Source organism: Balaenoptera physalus (assembly GCF_965194825.1).
Source record: "Balaenoptera physalus genome assembly, chromosome: 2".
Lineage (NCBI taxonomy): Eukaryota > Metazoa > Chordata > Mammalia > Artiodactyla > Balaenopteridae > Balaenoptera > Balaenoptera physalus.
In genome coordinates this window covers 50,419,575-50,440,292 of record NC_138883.1, presented here as the reverse complement: position 1 = coordinate 50,440,292, position 20,718 = coordinate 50,419,575, and the positions used below count along the sequence as shown (strand labels likewise).

General features: G+C 45.7%; 1 pseudogene across 2 annotated transcripts in view; it reads left to right on the top strand.

Moving 5' to 3' along the window:
* Positions 1–15,502, top strand: part of LOC309656085 (cathepsin Z pseudogene) — an 82,835-nt pseudogene extending 67,333 nt beyond the window's left edge. For both annotated transcript variants that reach the window (XR_014268829.1, XR_014268830.1), the window contains 2 exons: positions 12,163–12,572; positions 13,294–15,502. The product of XR_014268829.1 is annotated as a cathepsin Z pseudogene (transcript). The remainder of the gene's footprint in view (positions 1–12,162; positions 12,573–13,293) is intronic.
* The last annotated feature ends 5,216 nt before the right edge of the window (positions 15,503–20,718 follow it).

The window sequence follows — 20,718 nt, the reverse complement described above, 5'->3', positions numbered from 1 at the left end:
CTGGAGGGGTGTTTCATTTTGCTATTGCTGCATAATAAGCCACCCCCAAAACTTAGTGGCTTAAAACTACATTTCATCATTTCTCATAATTCTTCAGTCTGAGCTGAGTTCAGCTGTGTGGTTCTTCTGTTCATGGAGTATCTGTTGGGGTTGGACTATCCAAGAAAACTTCTCAACTTCCAAGTTTGGTGCCTGGCTGGAGTAAATGGAAGAGCTAGGGCTGGCTGGGCCTCTCTCTCCCTCTCTCCCTCCCTGGCCTCTTCATGTGGCTAGCCAGGTCTTCCTCACAGCATGATGATCTCAGGGTACGTGGCAGATGGCTTCCAATTGCGAGGAAGAGGAAGCTTCCAGCGCATTTAGGGTCTGGGTTCAGAAGTACCAGAACATTACTTCCACTGCACTCTGTTGATCAAAGCAAGTCACAAGACCAGCCCTGAGTCAGGGAGAGGAAATAGCTTGTACTTCTTGATGGGAGGAGCAGTTTGCACATACAGGGAGAGATGAATTAATAGTGGTCCTCTTTGGAGACTACCTACCACAGAGGTTAGAAGGGTACAGATGTGGAACAACCTTGTCTGCTTCTCAGGGAGGTTGATGTGAACACCAGACCTGGGGGGTTTGCCCTGCTTCATATTTGGGATCAGAAAGGAAAACACCTCTCAAACTGCCCCAACTTATCAGAGTGAAACAGACAGAGTAGTGTGATTAGGCAGAGGAAGGGATGGAGCTTGGCTTCTTGAAACCCCCTTCAGTTCCCATATCTTATGCGAGATGGTCGAGTTGAGAATCAGAGAGCCTACTCTGGGGTCTGCAGTGGTGAAGGGCAGGGGGAGCCCACAGCAAAGCCTGGACCTCGCAGGCCATGGGCTGGAGGGGAGGATGGCATAGCACCCCTGGAGTCAGGGTTGCAGGGGAAGCTGAACAGGCTGAGTCCAGCCACCCCACAGCGGGAATCAGTGAGGATCTGGAGGACGTGGTATGGATTTGAGCACGTTGCCTTCTACCCTCCCAATCCCCACCCATAGGGTCACAAAAGACAACACCCCTCCCACCCAGTGAATTACTCAGGCATCGCATCGGAGAGCAGCAAGGAGAAGGAGAGATGACCTGAGAGCCTGAGAATGTGCCCGAAGGGACAACTTTTTTTTTTTTTTTTTAAATTTGTTTATTTTATTTATTTATTTTGGCTGTGTTGGGTCTGTGTTGCTGCGCGCGGGCTTTCTCTAATTGCGGCAAGCGGGGGCTACTCTTCATTGCAGTGCGCGGGCTTCTCATTGCGGTGGCTTCTCTTGCTGCAGAGCACGGGCTCTAGGCGCGTGGGCTTCAGTAGTTGCAGCATGTGGTCTCAGTAGTTGTGGCTCACGGGCTCTAGAGCACAGGCTCAGTAGTTGTGGCAGCAGGAGCTTAGTTGCTGCGCGGCATGTGGGATCTTCCCGGACCAGGAATCGAACCCGTGTTCCCTGCACTGGCAGGCGGATTCTCAACCACTGCGCCACCAAGGAAGCCCCAGGGACAACTTTTTAAACAGTCTCTTCATAGCATTTTCTGGGCTTCACTGAAATCTAACCAGCAAGAGAGGCTCATAAGGAAGAATGACAAGTTATAATGAAATAAAGAAGCCATGTTAAGGAAAATTACAAAGACATCATAGGAATAATGGCAGTTACCTCTGCAGGAAAGGAAGTAGAGGAGGGGTCCGTGGGGAGCTTTGGCTGTTTTAGAGATAAGGCTGTATCTCTAAAGTTAGGGGGTGGATATGGGTGTTGTTCTATTCTTTATGCCTCTTTGTGGGTTTTAAATAGTTCGTAATGTAACTTTTAAAAAAGCTGCCATTCTGAACAGAATTGTGAGCCGCCAATGCCAAGTTTAGGTTGTGAACATATTGCATGGGAGTGGGGAACGTAGAAAGAGGCTTGAAATGGAATCAGATTTGCTTGTTTGAAAAATCATCCAGGCCGGATTTGAGGAGGACAAGAGTTGAGACAAGGAGGCCAAGGAGGAGGCTGCTGCTCCCATCCCCTGGAAGGTGGAAGGTGGCCTGTAGCCTCAGGTGGTAGTTAGGGTGGCTTAGGAGTCAAGCTGGCAATGAGGGCTTGGTAATTGACAAGATGGGGGAGGGTGGCTGGGTGGGCAAGGTTTCTGGTGTGAGCGAGCAGAGACCCCACCCCCACCGGCTGAGATAAGAGGATCCAGGTGGAGGGCATCTTTAGATGGAAAGGTGAAGAGTTCGCTCAGGACAGGTCGGGTTTGAGATGCCTGTGGGATGTCCTGGTGGAGGGTGGACGCATGAGTCTGGGCCCCAGGGGAGAGATCTGGGAGACCCCAGCACTAAGGCAGATTGGAGCTGGAGAGGTAGGTGAGCTACCCTGATGGGGGGCTAGTAGGAGAGTAGCAAAGAGGATCCAGGACAGATGAGCGAAGCAGCCCCGCAGCCAGAGAAAGGGAAGCTCCAGCGGTTCCCAGCTCCGCAGACACGCCCTCACCATCCCCTCTGGTAAGCAGAAAGAACCACCCCACGCCCACCAGATACTCTGGCGGGTCCCCCTCTTTGGCCTCCCCCTGGGCGGCCCCACCCTTCCTTCCCCGGCGCATCCCATTCTCTACTTGCTGTTCACGTTTGCCTGCCTGGGGGATCGCTTTCCTTTCCCTCCAGAATTATTAAAAGGGCCAGAGAGAAAGGCTCCTTCCACAACCAGATCTGGATTGAGATTCTCACCCAGGCAGCAGAAGGCCCAGCCACCCCCTGGACCCGTCTCCTTCAAGGACAGAGCCCAGAAAGAGCCGATCCCGGAGCCTCCTCGGAAGTAGGGGCCTGGTGGAGGAAGAGTATATAAGACGGGCTACAGACTAGTCGGCCCCTTCCCTTCAGTCTCCCCTCTCCCTTTAGTTTCTGTTATGATCAACGCAAGACAGTGTCAGCCTTTGTTTGTCCCCATTGACAACCTAAGCATCCTCTTTTCTACCCAGCCCCTGTCTTTTAGAACTGGAAATCTCTGTTTCTTACAATTTGAATTTCGATTTGAAGTTTAGATTCTGATTGGGGCAGGGGTGGCTCTGAGCTGTAGGAAAAAAGGTGTTTCTGTCTTAAATTGGAATTAAGAGAATTTTGGAAAAGTCAAAGAAACAAAGTTGCATTTCAGAAATATCAGTCTCGCAAAGCATTTCTCCAAAAACATAGATTTCAATTGCGGTATGAAAGTATATTGGAGGGAATGTAGAGGGTTTTGCTTTTCTAAAAGCAACCCGGGCTTCCCTGGTGGCGCAGTGGTTGAGAATCTGCCTACCAATGCAGGGGACACGGGTTCGAGCCCAGGTCTGGGAAGATCCCACATGCCGCGGAGCAACTAGGCCCGTGAGCCACAACTACTGAGCCCGCGCGTCTGGAGCCTGTGCTCCGCAACAAGAGAGGCCGCGATAATGAGAGGCCCGCGCACCGCGATGAAGAGTGGCCCTCGCTTGCCACAACTAGAGAAAGCCCTCGCACAGAAACGAAGACCCAACACAACCATAAATAATAAATAAAAAGTAAAAAAAAAAAGACAACACTGTAGTTCCCAGAGGCTCTCATTAAAAAAATAAAAAATAAAATAAAAAAGAAGCAACCCTATGGTCAAAAGTAATACAGCTATGAAATAAGATAATCAAAAAAGGAAAGTTTTCATACAGAAAACATTTTAATGAGTCAGTTTCATGCCAACTCTCGTAGCATCAATCTACTCGGAGATCTCAGAATTGCTTTCAGAGTGATTTACTTACCAGCCCTTTGGAACTCACTTGTATAAACGATAACCTTCTGCTCTAAAATATATGCCAAGAAGCACAGGTGTGTGCAAGTAAGCAATCTCTAGTCTCATGATCTTTCTTTTCACCCAGTAATTGGCTTTTCATAGAACTGTGCAGGAGGTATCAAAAGGTCCATTGGTTCATTCCTCTGCCCCCAGACTGAACATCCGCCATCTCAGAGAGCAGGCAGCCGTTCCCTCTCAAGCACTCCTCTAGAAACCTGCTCATGGCTTTGGTTTTTGGTTTCCTTTCCTTGAGCATCTGATCTTTTTTGCTGTGCCTTCTAGCTCTTGGGACCCCCACTGCCATCACTCTTATTGTGGGCTTGTCCTTGGGGGATGGTAGCCCTGCCCCAGTCCTTCCTTCTGTCCTCCTTCCGGGCCAGGATCAGTCACCTGGGGGAAGGGTGTGCTGCTGGTGCTTTTCCCAGGTAATATATTTGCATTTTAATAGGAGTCTCCTGGGAGAAAAAGTGTTAACTTCCAGGCGTTAAAACAAGCTGCTGCTGCTGCTGCTGCTGCTGCTGGTGTGTGTGTGTGTGTGTGTGTGTGTGTGTGTGTGTGTGTGTGTGTGTGTGTGTGTGTGTGTGTGTGTGTGTGTGTGTGTGTGTGTGTGTGTGTGTGTGTGTGTGTGTGTGTGTGTGTGTGTGTGTGTGTGTGTGTGTGTGTGATGGGAAGGAGAGAGAAGAAGGAGATGACAAGGAGAAGGAAGAGAGTGGCTGCCATTTATCAATGCAGCAAGAACACAGAGAATACCCAGAGATGACCACTGCTAATATCTTGGTATATATCCTCCCAAGCACCTAGTGTTACAGATATGAATAAACATCCTTATCTCTAGCAGTCAAATTTAGACACTTTTATAAAACTGGAAAGTTGTACACATCGTTTCTATATGTCCCATTTAGTAACACGTACACTCCTGTTCCAGTAATCCCACTTCTAGGAATTTATCCTAAAGAAAAAACTAGAACGATAAGAATAACATTAGCTCTTATGTATTGAATTTTAATTGTGTACCAAGGTTTGGTGGATTTGGCATAGAGATGTATTTTTTCGGAAGGAAATGAAAGTAGGGGAGGTAGAAAAAGTGGGACTGTGGGTGTGGAATAACTGAAGAGGTTGTAATTTGAGAGCTTTTGCAGGAGAGTAAGTGGGACAGGAACTCTCCGGGCTGAGTTGGGAAGCCCACTTTGGGGTGCTTTGAATGATACTGGTAGATATTCAGTCAATATCTTTCCCCCTCCTTTTTATTCCCACAGATATGTACTTTAGTCGCAGGAATTTTTTTTTTTTTAAATCTGGACTTTCAATTCTAGAATGAGTAATTGTGTATAAAGTGGGTCACCAAGGAAGTGATAACTAATGCACAGACTGTTTTAACTGCTGAATCAGAAATCTCTATGCTACATTATGAAATATGCAGGAAGGAAACTAAGCAGATGATAGGAATGGAAGGAATCCTAAAATAATATTTTCACAAACAAATTCTGGCTCAACATACACCTGAGGGGTCAGTGGAGGGGAGCTGCAATGATATGCACTCCTGAGCGTTGAAGCACTGAAGTAAAATTGCCGAACTAGATAGCGTTCCAAACGACATAAGACCTTCTGAGGCACATGATCACTCAAACCCACAGCCTGAGAGGCCACGGCAATGTCTTGGGGGCATCTTCGTCACTCTGCTTCTTAGCACAGGCAGGCAGGGCGTAAAGAAAGCAAAGACGAAACTCACACGGAATTTAAAAATCTGTTCTGGGGGCTTCCCTGGTGGCGCAGTGGTTGAGAATCTGCCTGCCAATGCAGGGGACGCGGGTTCGAGCCCTGGTCTGGGAAGATCCCACATGCCGCGGAGCAACTAGGCCCGTGAGCCACGATTACTGAGCCTGAGCGTCTGGAGCCTGTGCTCCGCAACAAGAGAGGCCACGATAGTGAGAGGCCCGCGCACCGCGATGAGGAGTGGCCCCCACTTGCTACAACTAGAGGAAGCCCTCGCACAGAAACGAAGACCCAACACAGCCATAAATGAATAAAATAAATAAATAAAAATAGTGTTAAAAAGAAAAAAACTGTTCTATTTGCTCTTCCTAAAACAAACAAAACCCATCTTTTTGGTTTAATTTGTTTCATAGATTTTTCTTTTCCTTGTGGTAAAATACACACAACATAAAAATTACCATTTTAACTGTGTTTAAGTGTACGATTCAGTGGCATTAAGTACCTTCACAATGTTGTGCCGCCGTCACCACTATTTCCAGAACTTTTTCATCAACCCGAACAGAAACTCTGTACCCAATAAGCAACAACATCCCATCCCCACTTCCCCAGTCCTTGGTAACCATCATTTTACTTTCCGTCTCTATAAATTTGCCTATTCCAGGGACCTCATATAAAGGGAATAATACAATATTTGTCGTTTGGGACAAAAATAATACAGTACTTGTCCTTTTTCACTTAGCATAATATGTTCAAGATTCTCTCATGTTGTAGCATGTATCAGAATTTTCTTCATCTTTATGGCTGAATAACATTTCATTGTATACATTTACTACATTTTGTTTATCCCTTCATAGGCTGGGGGACAGTTGGGTTGTTCCACCTTTGGCCCTTGTAAATAATGCTGCTATGAGCGCTTGTGTGCAATATCTGGTTCAGTCCCTATTTTCAGTTCTTTAGGAATGGAATTGCTGAATCATATGGTAATTCTGTGTTTAATTTCTGAGGAACCACAAACTGTTCTCCATAGCAGCCTCACCGTTTTACAGTCGCACCAGCACACACAAGGGTTCCATTTTTTCCACATCCTGCCAGCACTTGCTGATTTCCGTTTTTTTCAAAAATAATAGCCATCCTAATGGGTGTGAAATGGTATTTCATTTGGTTTGGAGAGATATTTAAACAGAAATCATACCGAGGACACATATTATATATAATTTCATATAATTTAGGTTTGGAACCGAAACTAAGAATCATAACATATACTGAAAATAATACTTAGGATATTTGTAACTCATCTTATCGTGCACAGTATCTTTTGGTTTATTCTATTTTTGGTGTAAGTTCTAAATTGCCCTCCTATAGTCTCATCTTATGCACTGCTTGATTTTTCTTCCTGACACAAGTTTCTTTCTTCTTTTCTGGTAAGTTGTTTTAAAATTTTATTTATTTTTGGCTGCATTGGGTCTTCGTTGCTGCGCATGGACTTTCTTTAGTTGCAGCGAGCGGAGGCTACTCTTCGTTGCGGTGTGCAGGCTTCTCATAGCGGTGGCTTCTCTTGTTGCGGAGCACAGGCTCTAAGGCACGCAGGCTCAGTAGTTGTGGCTCGCGAGCTCTAGAGCGCAGGCTCAGTAGTTGTGGCGCAGGGGCTTAGTTGCTCCGCAGCATGGGGGATCTTCCCGGACCAGGGCTCGAACCCGTGTCCCCTGCATTGGCAGGCGGATTCTTAACCACTGCACCACCAGGGAAGTCCCCTGACACAAGTTTCAAATTTTGTCTAATGTTCTAAAAATAATTTGTGTACATGACATTCAAAGATGTGTTAATCTCTGATGATGATTGTTATTACTTCTGGTATCCTATTGCACCAGTTTTCAAGGTTGAACAGATTCTCTGGATTCCATTGTTAAGTTATGCAGCATTTTATAGTCATAAGGAACAAAGATAAGAAGCTGTTTCTTTGAAGTTGACCTGTGGTCTTTTCTTAAAACGCTTATTATAGTCAAACGACAGACCTAATGTATTGAAATACTCTGTGTTAAATCTTGATTTTGGGGGGGCATAACCAACACATCTGCTAAAGAGAGACCTTTCATGAATACTTGGTTAATACGAATTTGAGGGCCTGCTATGAGCCAGCCATTTTGCTGGGTGCTGGATACATACTGGTGACTAAACAGACCTCATGGCATGTGGTAGATGTTTCCAGAAAGAGATAGTCCTATTGTTTTTACTGCCTTCTTGACAAATAACTTAAGGGATAGCTCATAATTAAGGGATAAATGTGGCCCAGGACTAAGTTGTACTTACTGAATTGACTTTTACCTGATTTTCCCAAAAGGATTTGAGTTAGCTTATAAAAGATACATGTAATAATTTTAATATACAGAAAGGTAGAATCCAGATCAAGAAGTAAGGAAGGTAGCAACATACATGCCCTAAGTTGCATATGTCTGACACAATTACTATTATGTAATTACTATGTTTGATACAAACTCGTAGGGATGCATTTGCTTGGAGAAAAACAACATTGACTTCGATAAGTAGAGGCTCATTCATCTCATATAACAAGCCTGAAGTTATGCAACCCAGGGCTGGCACAGTAATTCTCTATCAGGACCCAGGTTCATCATCTTTCTGCCCTGCCATCCTTAGCATGCAGACCTGTGTCCTCATGCTGTCACCACGTGGTTCCCAAATGGTTGCTGTACCTCAGGGCAGGAAGAAAGGAGAAGGGCCATGGGGCAAGAGCTTTCTCCTACTTTTCTTTTTTATCCAACCAAGAAAAATGAAGGGCCTGAGGTTTCATCCTGTTTGCAAGCTAAGAAGTTAGCCTGCCATGGTTTCATGGTTGCTGGCAGAAGTCACGAGACTCCTAGGTCAGAGGCAGCCAGCACTATTACTCAGTACACAGCAAGCAGCACGATTTGCGGTAGTTCTCCTCACCCTCAAGTCCCATAGGGGTGATACAGATAGGCCCACAGGAATGCCGGTGCACTCAGTGGGTTGCCTCACGGGAGAGGAACCTTGAACCCAGGGACCCCAAATCTTACACAATTGGCAGTAGGCAGGCCTGCCCTTTGCTCTGGAGTGAAACACCATCCCTGTCTTCCAAGGTTCTAAGCAAGCCTCCCCTTCGCTCTGGAGAGACGGCATCTCTATCTTCCAAGGCTGTATGCTATGCAAGCATCCTTGGGAAGATACTCTGTTGCTATCAGTAAGTGTCCCTGCTTGCAAGGTATACAGAAATGAGAGAGACCACAGAGAACTGTCTCCCAACAATATCCGCCCCAGAGACTTCTGCCTATCGTTACTGCCCAGAACCGTATCACCTGGCCACCTCTGACTACTAGGGAGGCTGTGAAACTGGGTCTTCTGGCTGGACACACTGCTGCTCTAAATAAAATGGTGGTTCTGTTCATAAGGAAAGGCAAGCGCAGATGGAGCTTCGCAAGAGCAGGGCAAAAACCGTGCCCGCGTGTTTTTAGTTGTGTGACCAATATCTTTTTCCCATTGTATATGGGAAACATTTTATGACACTTCATTTATTGGTCCTGCCGGAAATAATTTGTACAACTTAGAAGAAAACTCCCAGTCAAGTACCATTCTGCGAATTTCAAACAAACTATTGGTAGTTTAGTGCAGAATTTTAATGTCATAACTGCATAATATCTAAGTGTATAGGCCAATCACTCCTTAGAACTCTCCCTGTTTAAACAAAAAATCTGTATTCGTTATTTTTACCGACCATTTTTAGGGGGTGAGAATAACAATTCTTTTAAGAAAATGTTTATGTCATGAAATTTCTCCGAATCTTCTAGTATCTGTAGCTTAAGGAACAGGTTCTACTTTGCACACAGATAGGTGTTTGGTAAGAGGTTGATAAATATACCTTTTCTGGTTTCATTTATTTTAAGAGAATTTTTTCACCTCATGACAGTCATTTGGGGCTGACAGTGTTACCATGGTAACCACACTCCGCGATGCTGGTTGCTGGTGAATATTGATCCTCAGCACCTCAGCACCTTTCACTACAGTGCTCACTCCCTTATGGGAAGGGAAGCCTTGCTCACAGCACATTTAGGTCAAGGAACCCACGCCCAGTGGCAGTTGGTACTATAACAGAAACCTACTGGCTTTTCCTCCCAGGAACCAGTCTAAAGATTCCATTGAGAACCCTAGCTCAACCCATATCATCATGGCTTACATTTCCATTGTAACAAATGAGGCAAAACTTCTTTGTTTCCTTTTCGGCTGCACTGTGAGAGCTCAGAAGCTCAGTCAATGCAACGCCTAATGCACTGAGAGAAAATTTCGGTCGTGAATGGACACGCCTTCCCTAGAGGCAGAGAAGTTTGCAAACTACTTTTCAAATCTCTCATTGTATGATTGTGAAATAAAAATGCTTCTTTCCTGAGCGGGAAGGAGAGCTTTTACTCTGGGTGGTACCCTGGGAATCTAATGATGGAGAACCGTCCAGGGCCGTCCTGCAGATGATGACTGTCAAGGCTCTGGCGGGGTGATCTCAGATGGGGTTGACCTCTCTTCTCCACAAACGGGGGAGAGCCTCTCCCCTTCAGCAGGGTTTTGTGTATGAGAAGCGGGGGTGGGGAGTGGAGCTTGTTAGAGAAAGCAGCTTTGAAAACTTCATTCTCCTTGCCAAGAACTAATGGACTGTCTTCAACGTGCATGAAATCTGTTCGGCATGGTGACCAGGGGAGCCAAAATGAGGCCTCCACAGACCTAATCTGGCATCAGCCTACATCTGTGTGAGAAGGTCTGGATGTGTTTATTTTATTCTCTGCTGTAACTAAGAAAAAAACCAACAAAAACCCTGCGAAGGTTCATTGAGACAACAGTTGGTCACAAAAAAGGAATTTGAACCAAGATAACGCTGGTTACATTTTATCCACATGTTCCTGAAGCCTGCACTAACAGTTGAATACATAGCCTTTCACCATTAGATAAAAAAGTAACCAAATCAGCATAGTCTTTAGGAAATTAAAAGAATCTACATACACACACATAGATATCTTTTGATATCTCAGGAACCACTGACGGAATGAAAGGATTCCTAGGCCACGTGAGACATTTCACTCTCTTATCATCTTTGTCCCATGTTGGGAGAGGCAAACGTGTGTTGGAGTGGAAACCCAGGGAGAAACTTCTCCCCTGTCAGTTGCAGTGACAGCCAGCCTTTGTGGAGCTCTATGAGCCAGGCACTGTTCCTCAGCACTTTCCAGTAGGATTTCGCTGAATGCTGGTTAACAGCCATTTCATGTGAACGCAGTCATAATCCCCACTTCACTGTTGTGGCAACTGAAGCACAGAGAAGTTAAGTGACTTGCCCAACGTCACACAGCTAGTTGTACAGGACCTATGCCTCTTGTGTAAAATGATATGCACACCCGCCCCCCCACCCCAGCTTTGTGGCTCAAGGTCCTCGGAGCAAAATACTACAGCAGGAAGGGGAGAGGAAATCTGGCTGTGGTATACTGGAGGGGAAAAAACAAGGGAGGTTCTTAAAGTCTAGGCAAGGCAATGTCTCCAAGGACAGTGCAGTTTCTCATCAGTGAGCTATTGGTCAGACTCCCCAGTCTCAGAGGCCTGTCCGGGGTTTCGGTGCTGCCAGGGTGACATTGCTCAACCACCTGTAGGGGAGCTGCAGCCCTGGAAAGAAGCCCAGGCTGTAGGGCTGCCGGTATCTGGCTGGTCTTCTACTCCAAGATAGAGGAGAATGTCATTCCTTGGTAAATTTTCCTTCAAATGACCTTTGTGAGATAAGCCCTATCCATTTCAGCATCTGCCTTCCTCAGTATGTCCTCTCCTGCACCAAAAGGACAGTCCTCTGAGATCCAACCAGTTCCCCTGACATCCTTGGGTACTGGTGACCGCGCTTCTAGGGGAGTGAAGTCACTCCCAGCATTGTTTTTCCGTGGAGATCCTGTCACGCTGATGGTGGTATGACACCTGAGTACAGACTGGCTTTTCAGCAAGATGCATTTCTTTTTAGTTTATGCTGCCAGTTTTCCCTGGAGAATCAAGTTCTGTTTAATCCAAATGGGAAATATTTGGAATGGTGATGTCACTGGCTGTCATTGGAAATTAAAAAGCAGAGGGGACATATGCCAACACCTTCCCTTGGAATTTCTTTACCTGACCGTTCAATATAGTAACAGAGTATCTTAGATCTCAAATCTTTTCACCGTTTATCACTTGGTCGTCAAGATGATGAATGCTTCTGGCCCTAAAATATGCATTATTACAATTCTTTGGTTTAAAAATACATGGATAGCTTTAATAAAAGGGATGACTGGATCAATTAAACTTTCTAAATCCAAAGTCAAGCCCTTTTGGCTAAACCTACAATATTGTGTCTCATAGGTTTAGTTTTAAACCAAGGATTTAAAGCGTAACCTATCTGTTCCTCTGTAGAATTTAACTTAAAAAAAATCCAGTTGGGGATAATTGTTCACATCTGCCTAATGATGTTGCTATTTGAAAAGACATGAGAATGTACATTTTTGAGTTACAATAGCTTTCAGTTTATAATTAAAATCAAAATGGGAAAATTTAATTTTATATGAGGACTCAAGGTAACACATTTTTTTAGCATTATCAGACATTGATTTATTTTTTCTTATTTTTCTCTGCTTTTGTGCAGGTGATGTACGGAGGAGCAGATGTGTTGCCTCTAGCAAGGCAATAATTCACTTCATTATTATTGTTTGATTTGCCTTGTGTGTGCTGTTCGTTGCTAACTGAGGCCTGCAATGCTGTCCGTGGGATGTGAAATGTACAAGAACGGGTCAGAAGGCCTTGGGAGAAGTGAAAAAGAAGTCATTGCCCTGGCCTCAGTCACCTGTCCCCAGACAAAATCACACCCTGTCATCCATGAAGATTTGCAAACCAGCCCCCACTCAGCTGCTATTTTTGACCATAGTCCTTGCTGCCCTAGGCTCCTACCCATGGGACCGAGAACGTTAATGTCAGAAAGAAGTTAGAAACTGATATTGAAGAGCAGACCTGTGTTGGAAAGAACATAGTTCAAGGGAGACTGGTGAATGAAGAAGGGTAAGTACGAATGGGGTCTGACTAGATAGAGCATGACAGAGAAGAAGGTCAAGTGTGCTATGAGTTAAACTGAAGCCAAGATTCTAATGAAAGACTAAAGTGTTCTCATTTATTTATTTATTGGCTCAAAAAGTGCTTCTCAACTGGATAAATCAGAAGATGCTGGTCAGAAGATCCTTGGCAGGTGGAGGGCAGGGTGGAGGGGGGACCAACTTGGGATGTTAAGGGTCTGCAGAGAGAGTAATTGCAGCTTGAACCAGGGGGTCTCTTTGGAGGAGCAGGTACCGACCGACAGAACTGAACACCGGAGGTGGTGGTGGTGGGATGAACTGGGAGATTGGGATTGACATATATACACTAATATGTATAAAACAGATAACTAGTAAGAACCCGCTGTATTAAAAATAAAATAAAATAAAATTCAAAAAAAAAGAACTGAACACCGAAGCCAGGCTTGGTTGTTAAGTGGGGTGGGGCAGAAACTGCTAGTTGCCTACCCAGTATCTACTCTCCCCTTTTCCCTTCATAACACAACCAAGATTTTAAACTGGATGACAATGTGCCCAGCTGGAAGGTTACATTTGTCAGCCACATTTGCAGCTGGGTTGGCCATTGAAATACAAGCAGAAGTTGTTGGGTTGATCTTCTGTGAAGACGTCTTAAGAGGGGCTAGACTACTGACGTAATCTTTTTTTTTTTTCCCTTCTCCTTCCTGGAACAGGACGATCAATGTGATGGCTGGAGCTCTAGCTGCCACATTGGACCATGAAGTGAATTCAAGATGGAAGCCATATGCTAAGTATGGCAGAACAAAAAGATAGAGGAAACCTGGAACTTTGATGACACTGTAGCTCCCATACCAGCCAGAATCCAGCCTTATTTTGTATGAGAGAGAAATAAGCTTCTATCTGATTGAAACCACTGTTATTTCCTCCTTCACTTGGGACATCACAAGCCTAGGGAATCTTTGGAAGGCTTTGAGCAGAAAGTGAAGAATTAGGGATTTTATTTGTTTGTTTTTCGGTATGTTTATTTTTTTAAGTTAAATTAGCTGTAAAATAAAGGTGATATAACTTGACAAAATAGTCTCTGAGCTCAATCATAAAAGGAATCAAGGGGTTATATATTATTGTATTATGTATTCATTTGGCTTAAACAAAAAGAGGCTTTGTTTGCTTATGTAATTGAGAAGACCAGAGGTTGGGTGGGCTTAGGTAAGGCCAGATGTAGTAGATGGACAAGCCAATGAGGACCCAGTGTCTTTCCATTTCTTCTTAGTCTGCCATGGTTTTATTCTTAGACTGTCCCACCTAATGATCACAAAAGCAAAATCTCCTTATATCTGGACCAGGTGGCCATCCCCAAGCCAATCACTGTGGCTAGGGTAGCTAGGACAATGGAACCGACTGGATGGCTTGAACAGTCCGAGGTCCACCCAGAGAACTGCAATTAGGTTAATCCCTCCCAAATGCATGGCTGGGAAGTATGGGGCCCTGCTAGGAAGGGGAAAAAAGAAATGCATATGGGAAGGCCACCATGTGCTCTATATCTCTCCTGGTTATCCTTCTCAAGTAGTGTTATTTCAAGGGCTTCAGTTTTTTAAAAGGCAAAGGTCTTTTGCTTCCAAATTCATTTTTATTAGCCTGAAAGCCAGTATTGGACTTAATGGTTGGGAGTAAGGCATGGGATTACCAGAGAAACTGTTATTCTTACTTTCATTCATTAATTCAACACTAAACATTTCTTGGGTGCTGGTTACGTGTCATAGAGTCAGTAGGCCTTGCCTGAGAGGATGAGCACATATTAAGCCATGAGGATCGTGGCACAAGCACACAGGGAGGCAGACTCTTTAGGAAGGTCAGGAAGCAAGTATGAGGGCATGGGAAATAGGATGGGGAAGACTGGCTGTAACTAGGAGTTGGGCATTGGGTGACGCCCAGAGAGAGTGGACTTGCGTGGTCCCTCAGCACGGCCCTGGGTAGATTGCTAGTTCTGTGCGCCTGAGAGAGGTAAAAGCAGGATGCGGGGTGCATATGCGGGCTTCATGCTGTGCCTGTTTTGCAGTCTTACCAGTGCTGGATTTTGACTGGGGTTCTGAATCCTCCTGGTTAGGGAGTCTCTGGGAGGAGGATGGATAGAGTTAGCGGTTCTTAACTAGGGTTTTGGGAATGTTTGGGGGATAAAGTGCTAGGAAATGAGGGTGAAATCCCTGAAACTCCCAGGAAGAATCTCTGCCAATCCAGCTAGGCTGCTGCTCTCCTGACCCTGGAACAGCTTCTTGGGGGTTTTCAGTTTATCACGACACAATTCTTTTTTCCTGCAAGAGTTAGAGAATAAGGGCTCCGTAACCCAAAATAGTTCACAGCATGGTATTGTCTCTATTTAAAATCATCTCCCAAGGGGTTCAGCTAACAATGTACATGTCAAATTATGTCACGCCCATTAGCTGCTCTAATTTGGTCAGGCTGGGTCAGGCAGTCCCTGAACTGACGGAGCTGTGAACATCCCAGCAGACAGTCACAGCTGCAGCGCCCAAGCTGCCCTTGGCTTGAGCTGCATCAGGGCGTGACATCCCACTAGCAAGTACAAGGCAGTGTCACGTGGAGGGTTAACCTCATGATGACAGTGACCTGTCATCCAGCCCCTTTATCAGAGCTTTGCCCCTGGAGACTGGAGTATGTGGGTTTGAATCACGGCTCCGTCACTTAGCAGCTACGTGATCTTGGGCAAGTTAACTTTTCTGAGCCTCATTTTCCACGTCTGTAAAACGGGAATACTCATGACACTTCACTTATAGGGCTGTAGTGAGGATTAAATGCATGTCAAGTGTTTGGCAGAGTGCCTGGCACTTAATAACAACTCAATGCCAGCTATTTACTACTAGTAGCAGTATCTAATTTTTTTAATCTTGTTTAGTCCTTCAAAACTGGGGATCCTCCCAAGATCACCCACAGGAAATATTTCACCAGCCCTCCAGAGACCAGGAGAAGACGAGCAGCCCTTCCTGGAGGGCATGCCGGGTAGCTAGAGGAGTCACAGTGGTATTCTGACATAGAACTATTTAAAATGTGGCAAGAGTGTCCTTGACTTTAAGACTAGCTCTGTGTGGGTACGGAAGGCTTCTTTCTCTGCCTAGGGGATCACAGGGTGCCTTTGTGTGGTCATGCAATAGGTCTGCAGAGCTCCAACGAGGCAGACGTAAGGGTGCCGCCATTCTCTCCATTTTCTATAGAGGTAAACTGAGGCACAGAGAAGTCTATACACACATGCACAGTTCTTTCCCTGACCTCTCAAAGGACAAGTGAAACTGTGGTAATTATAGAGCCAGAAGCAGAATCTCCTACCCAGATGACATGAGACTGTGGCATCTGAGTCATAAACCACAGTGGGAGCCAATATTTGGGAAACTATCTGGGGTTACTTCACATGCACAAAGACTATGCTTCTTAGCCTTTTCCTTACCCAAACCCTCTGGGGTCGTCTGGCGTTCCCTTCATGGGTACCTCCAGGAGGTGGTGTGTTGTAGAAAAAGCCCTGGATTATATTCAAGAGACCCGTACTCTAAGCCCAATCCTGCCAAACCAGCTGTGTGACCTTAGAAAAGTTACTTAACCCAGGATTGTACTTCAGAAACAGAAGTGAAGGGTTTGGACGATACCAGTGGTTTCCCAAACCTGACTGGTCCGCAGAATCACTGTGTGTGTTTTGGAGGGTAGGCTGCGGAGGTGGGATCTGGAGCCTCAGAATCTGGGGTTTGTGTTCTAGGTGATTCTGAAGATCAGTCACCGTTGGGAACCCTGGAGCAGATGCTATCCAAGATGCCTCGCGGGGCTCCTGTGTTTTCTGACTCCAAAGCCCCCTTAAGCATACTCTGCGCAGTTCCACACAACTCAGCCCAGAGGAGACGGCGGCCCTCCCCGTGAAGCCCCGTGATCGAGTCGGCGTGTACCCGGGGGAGCAGACAGCCCGCAGAGCGTGCGGCTTGCGTGGCATGTGGGAGAGGGCCCCGGGGCCGTGCCTGTTTCTTAGCTGGTTCTGCTTCGGAGTCAGTGAATTGGCCTCGCCTGGGGCCCCCGGGACCTTGGCCCAGACTGTGACTGTCCACCACCTTTCTCCTGATGGCCCGGTCCTTCTCGCCATTGTGCTGTGGTGTGGAACACCCAACATGCCTGCCCCAAGTCCGAGGAGCACGTCAGGAACCCCACAAGCCTGCCTTGCGTCCTTGAGGCCGGCACCCTTCATGTGAGATTTTGAAAGCAGTCATGTGTCTCCAGCTGTCCCAGAGTCACAAAAAGTCCCTGTTCTAATGAGGAGCTGTGGAATGCTAAGGCTAAAGCTGCCTTGAGCTCTTCTTTCACAAGTTTCAATCGTGGGTTAATCCTGACATTCTTTGGCTTTAGTAAATGGGGAGGCGCCTTTTGTGTTTGTGTGAGGGCAGGGGCAGGAATACATCGTGGCTCTGGGGGCCGACTTTGATCCAGAAGTGTGTGTCTAGACTGCTTCTGAGTGGCAGGGAGAACAGGGGTGCGGTGGTCCATGGCAGGACCCTCCCTGCCTGCAGGGCACCCAAGCAGGAGGGGGGATGCACGGGTACGTGTGTAGGGGGGAGCGGGTGTGCCTCAGCTAACGGGGTCGGCCAGCACCTGCTCTCGCCTGCTGTTGCCATGCACCAATGACAGCCTAATGTTGCCAACACTTCTGCTTCTTTAGAGAAGTCAGAAGTCTCCATGTTACCCGAATTCTCCCAATTTTAACACGACGACACCTTGAATTTACAAAATTCCTCAGACCAAGCAAATCACAACTTCTAGCCACAGTCCGAGACTCTGAGTAGAAAACCTGGCTCAGAGGACTGGTCTGGCTGTGCTCCAATATTCTATTCCCAAAAAAGCAGAACCCCCAAAGGAGGCTATTAAGTCTTAAGAGCTAAATCCATCTCCTTGGTGATTTCCTTGGTTGGAGGGGAAGGAAGTTCTCTGGCTTTCTAAGACCCTCGAAATCCCCTTTCTTTACTGCTGTGTAACACCCTGCTCCAGGGCCAGGGATCGGCAGTGCTCACCTGCCCTCCGCCTCTGTCTGCCCCTGCTCCCAACAACCCCTAATAACATAGCCCACTCCCTGGACTTCCTTGGGTGTGACACCCATTATACAGACTGTAACACCATCTCCTCTCCCACCTAGAAAAACATCCAAACCCAAGTAACATGGGAGTAACTTACGATATGGACAACCTCGACGTTTCATTTAGTTTTTAAAAGGTTAATCACTTATGCACTTTGTTACTCTAGCAGAAACAATTTATTCATGACACACGTCCCAGTAGATGAGTAGTGGCTCCAGAATTTCTACGTGGGAAAATCTTGGGGGTGGCATTTTGTTGGGAGCAAGGAATAGCTAAAGGATTTCTTCTAAAGCTACATTATATATCAAACTCTCTTTATCCTTAAATTGCACATTTATCTAAAAAACAAAGGAAACCTCCAGAAGCCAGGCTTTGGCCCTGCCATTGTGGCTGGTCAGGACACATGCAAGAGCAACAATGTAGGTAGAGACACCCCTCCTTGATAGGTAGAGGGATGGGCAGGACGAAGTCCCAGAACAACCCAGGTGCAGCATACGCCCCTAGCGCTCAACAAAATATTCAACTTGTGGCCATCACCAAAAAGCCTACAAATAATAAATGCTGGAGAGGATGTGGAGAAAAGGGAACCCTCGTACACTGTTGGTGGGAATGTAAATTGGTGCAGCCACTGTGGAAAACAGTATGGTTCCTTAAGAAACTACCACATGATCCAACAATTTCACTCCTGGGTATATACCTGGAAAAAACAAAAACTCTAATTCAAAAAGATACATGCACCCCGACATGCAAAGCAGCGCTATTTACAATAGCCAATACATGGAAGCAACTCAAGTGCCCATCAACAGAAGATTGGCTTAAGATGTGGTATATATACACAGTGGAATATTACTCAAGTAGCCATAAAAAAGAATGAAATATTGCCATTTGCAGCAACATGGATGGACCTAGAGAATATCATTCTTAGTGAAGTAAGTTAGACCAAGAAAAATACTATATGATATCATTTACATGTGGAATATAAAAAATAAAACAAATGAATTTATGTACAAAACAGAAACAGACTAAAGCACAGAAAACAAACTTATGGTTTACCAAAGGGGAGAGTGAAGGAGGGAGGGAGGGACAAATTAGCAGTATGGGATTAACAGATACAAACTACTATACATAAAATAGATAAGCAACAAGGGTTTACTATATAGCACAGGGAATTATACCCAATATCCTGTAATAACCTATAATGGAATATAATCTGCAAAAAAAACAAACTCAATCACTTTGTTGTATACCTGAAACTAACACGATACCATAAATCAACTATACTTCAATTAAAAAAGTAATTATAAGAAGATATTCAGTTTGGAGGCTGAGGATTTTGAGCCTAATCCCTGAAAGTGTCCTGGACCAAGATGATGTATTCTTACCACCAGGCTGAGCCATTCTGGATAAAACCAAACCCACTCCTTGGCAAAGGTCAGTGGTAATGTCAGTAACATCTCAGACACCTACTCCCATGGGCTCCTTCTGCCAGGCAGCCAGATGGCTCATTATGACCAAAACGCAGCCCTCCAGGTCCAGTCCCCTGGCTTGTTGACAGCAGATGGCCTGGGGGACAGGGACTCCCCATTGCTCAGAGTGGATCCCAGGGGATCCTGCCCTTGAATCCCTTCTTGGGATCAGCAAACTCAAGGATGATCAGCGAAAAGTTTACTTTGATGTGACTTCTAAACTAACTCTAGAAAAGTAGAATAAAATGAAATACTCATTACTTGCCAGGAAGTGGTTGAATTCTTTCTGTCACCATAATGCTACTATTTGCTATGATTTCAAGTAAGGGATCCAAGTATACCTGAGAGGGTTTCAATATTTAAAAATAAACAAACAAACAAACTAGTGACCCTTCACTAAATTGGTGGTTGTCATCACACTTAATAACTGCCTCATCAGCAACTGGCGGGAACTCGAGCCATTCTTGCTTAAATTTGTCTGTTCATAGACGGTTGGACTGAGCTTTTTTTCTCTGACTTTTTAAGCAGTAGTAACTCAACAATGAAGAGGCATGTGAGGCTTGTAGCTTATGTTTCTCCCCAGGAACAAAGAAATATGGTAGCACATGCACACAGGTATAGACATACACACACGTGTGGGCCTTCAGAATTATGCACAATTAATATTTTTTAGTTGGAGAGCATGTTTGGGGGACGAGGGGGCCAGAAAGTCGCTTCTGCAGAGGGGGTCATCCGTCCTGTGGTTTCCTCTGTCCTAAGTCTCCTCCCTGCAGTCACCCCTGCAGTCACTGTGCTCCGCCCACCTCACCCAGCACACCCACAGCACTCCCTCCTCTGCCGCCCTCGGGCCTGGCTGGCCAGGAAGTCCAGCCACAGCAGAGACGCCGAGCTGAGCATCTTCAACGGCCCCGAAGGCCAGAGGCACTTGGTGACATCCAGGGCAGGTCTGAGGCTTGGGGTCACTTCACAACAGGACCATCTTTCTGCTTCTCATTTACGTTTAGAACTCCATTGGATTTCTTTGTCTCAAATGCCCTCAAATGTCTGCAGGTTTCCCGAAAGTTCTTCTGGTTTGCTATGTCTTAGTCTGCTAAGCACAGATGACAGTGGATGAGACAAGAGGTTTGGTAACATCAGTTCTTGGCGATACGAGATGAAGACGATATATGTGCAATTTCTCAACATGTATGTGGCCTACACACTTACACGTGCAGCATCTTGAGAACAGAGAGTGACTTCTTTAATCTTTTTTTTTTTTTTAAGGAATGACAGTAACCTAACAAACACACATCTTCTGAGAACAGTTACTGTTTTCCAGGCATTATCTCAAGACTATGAGGTTCAATGTGAGAGAGGCTCTGCCTTCTAGAGTTTTACAGTTTCAGTGGAAAGAGATTCTTGCTAAAAAGTAATAACCCAAATTACTCTTGCTTCTCATGTCCTGGTTGTTATATCCCAGCGTAAGCAGCAGCCTGCCAAGGCGGGTAACCATCACAGAGCCATGGGATTAGCATGGTCCACAACTTCCTGCAATCAAAGATCCTCAAAGATTTGGAGG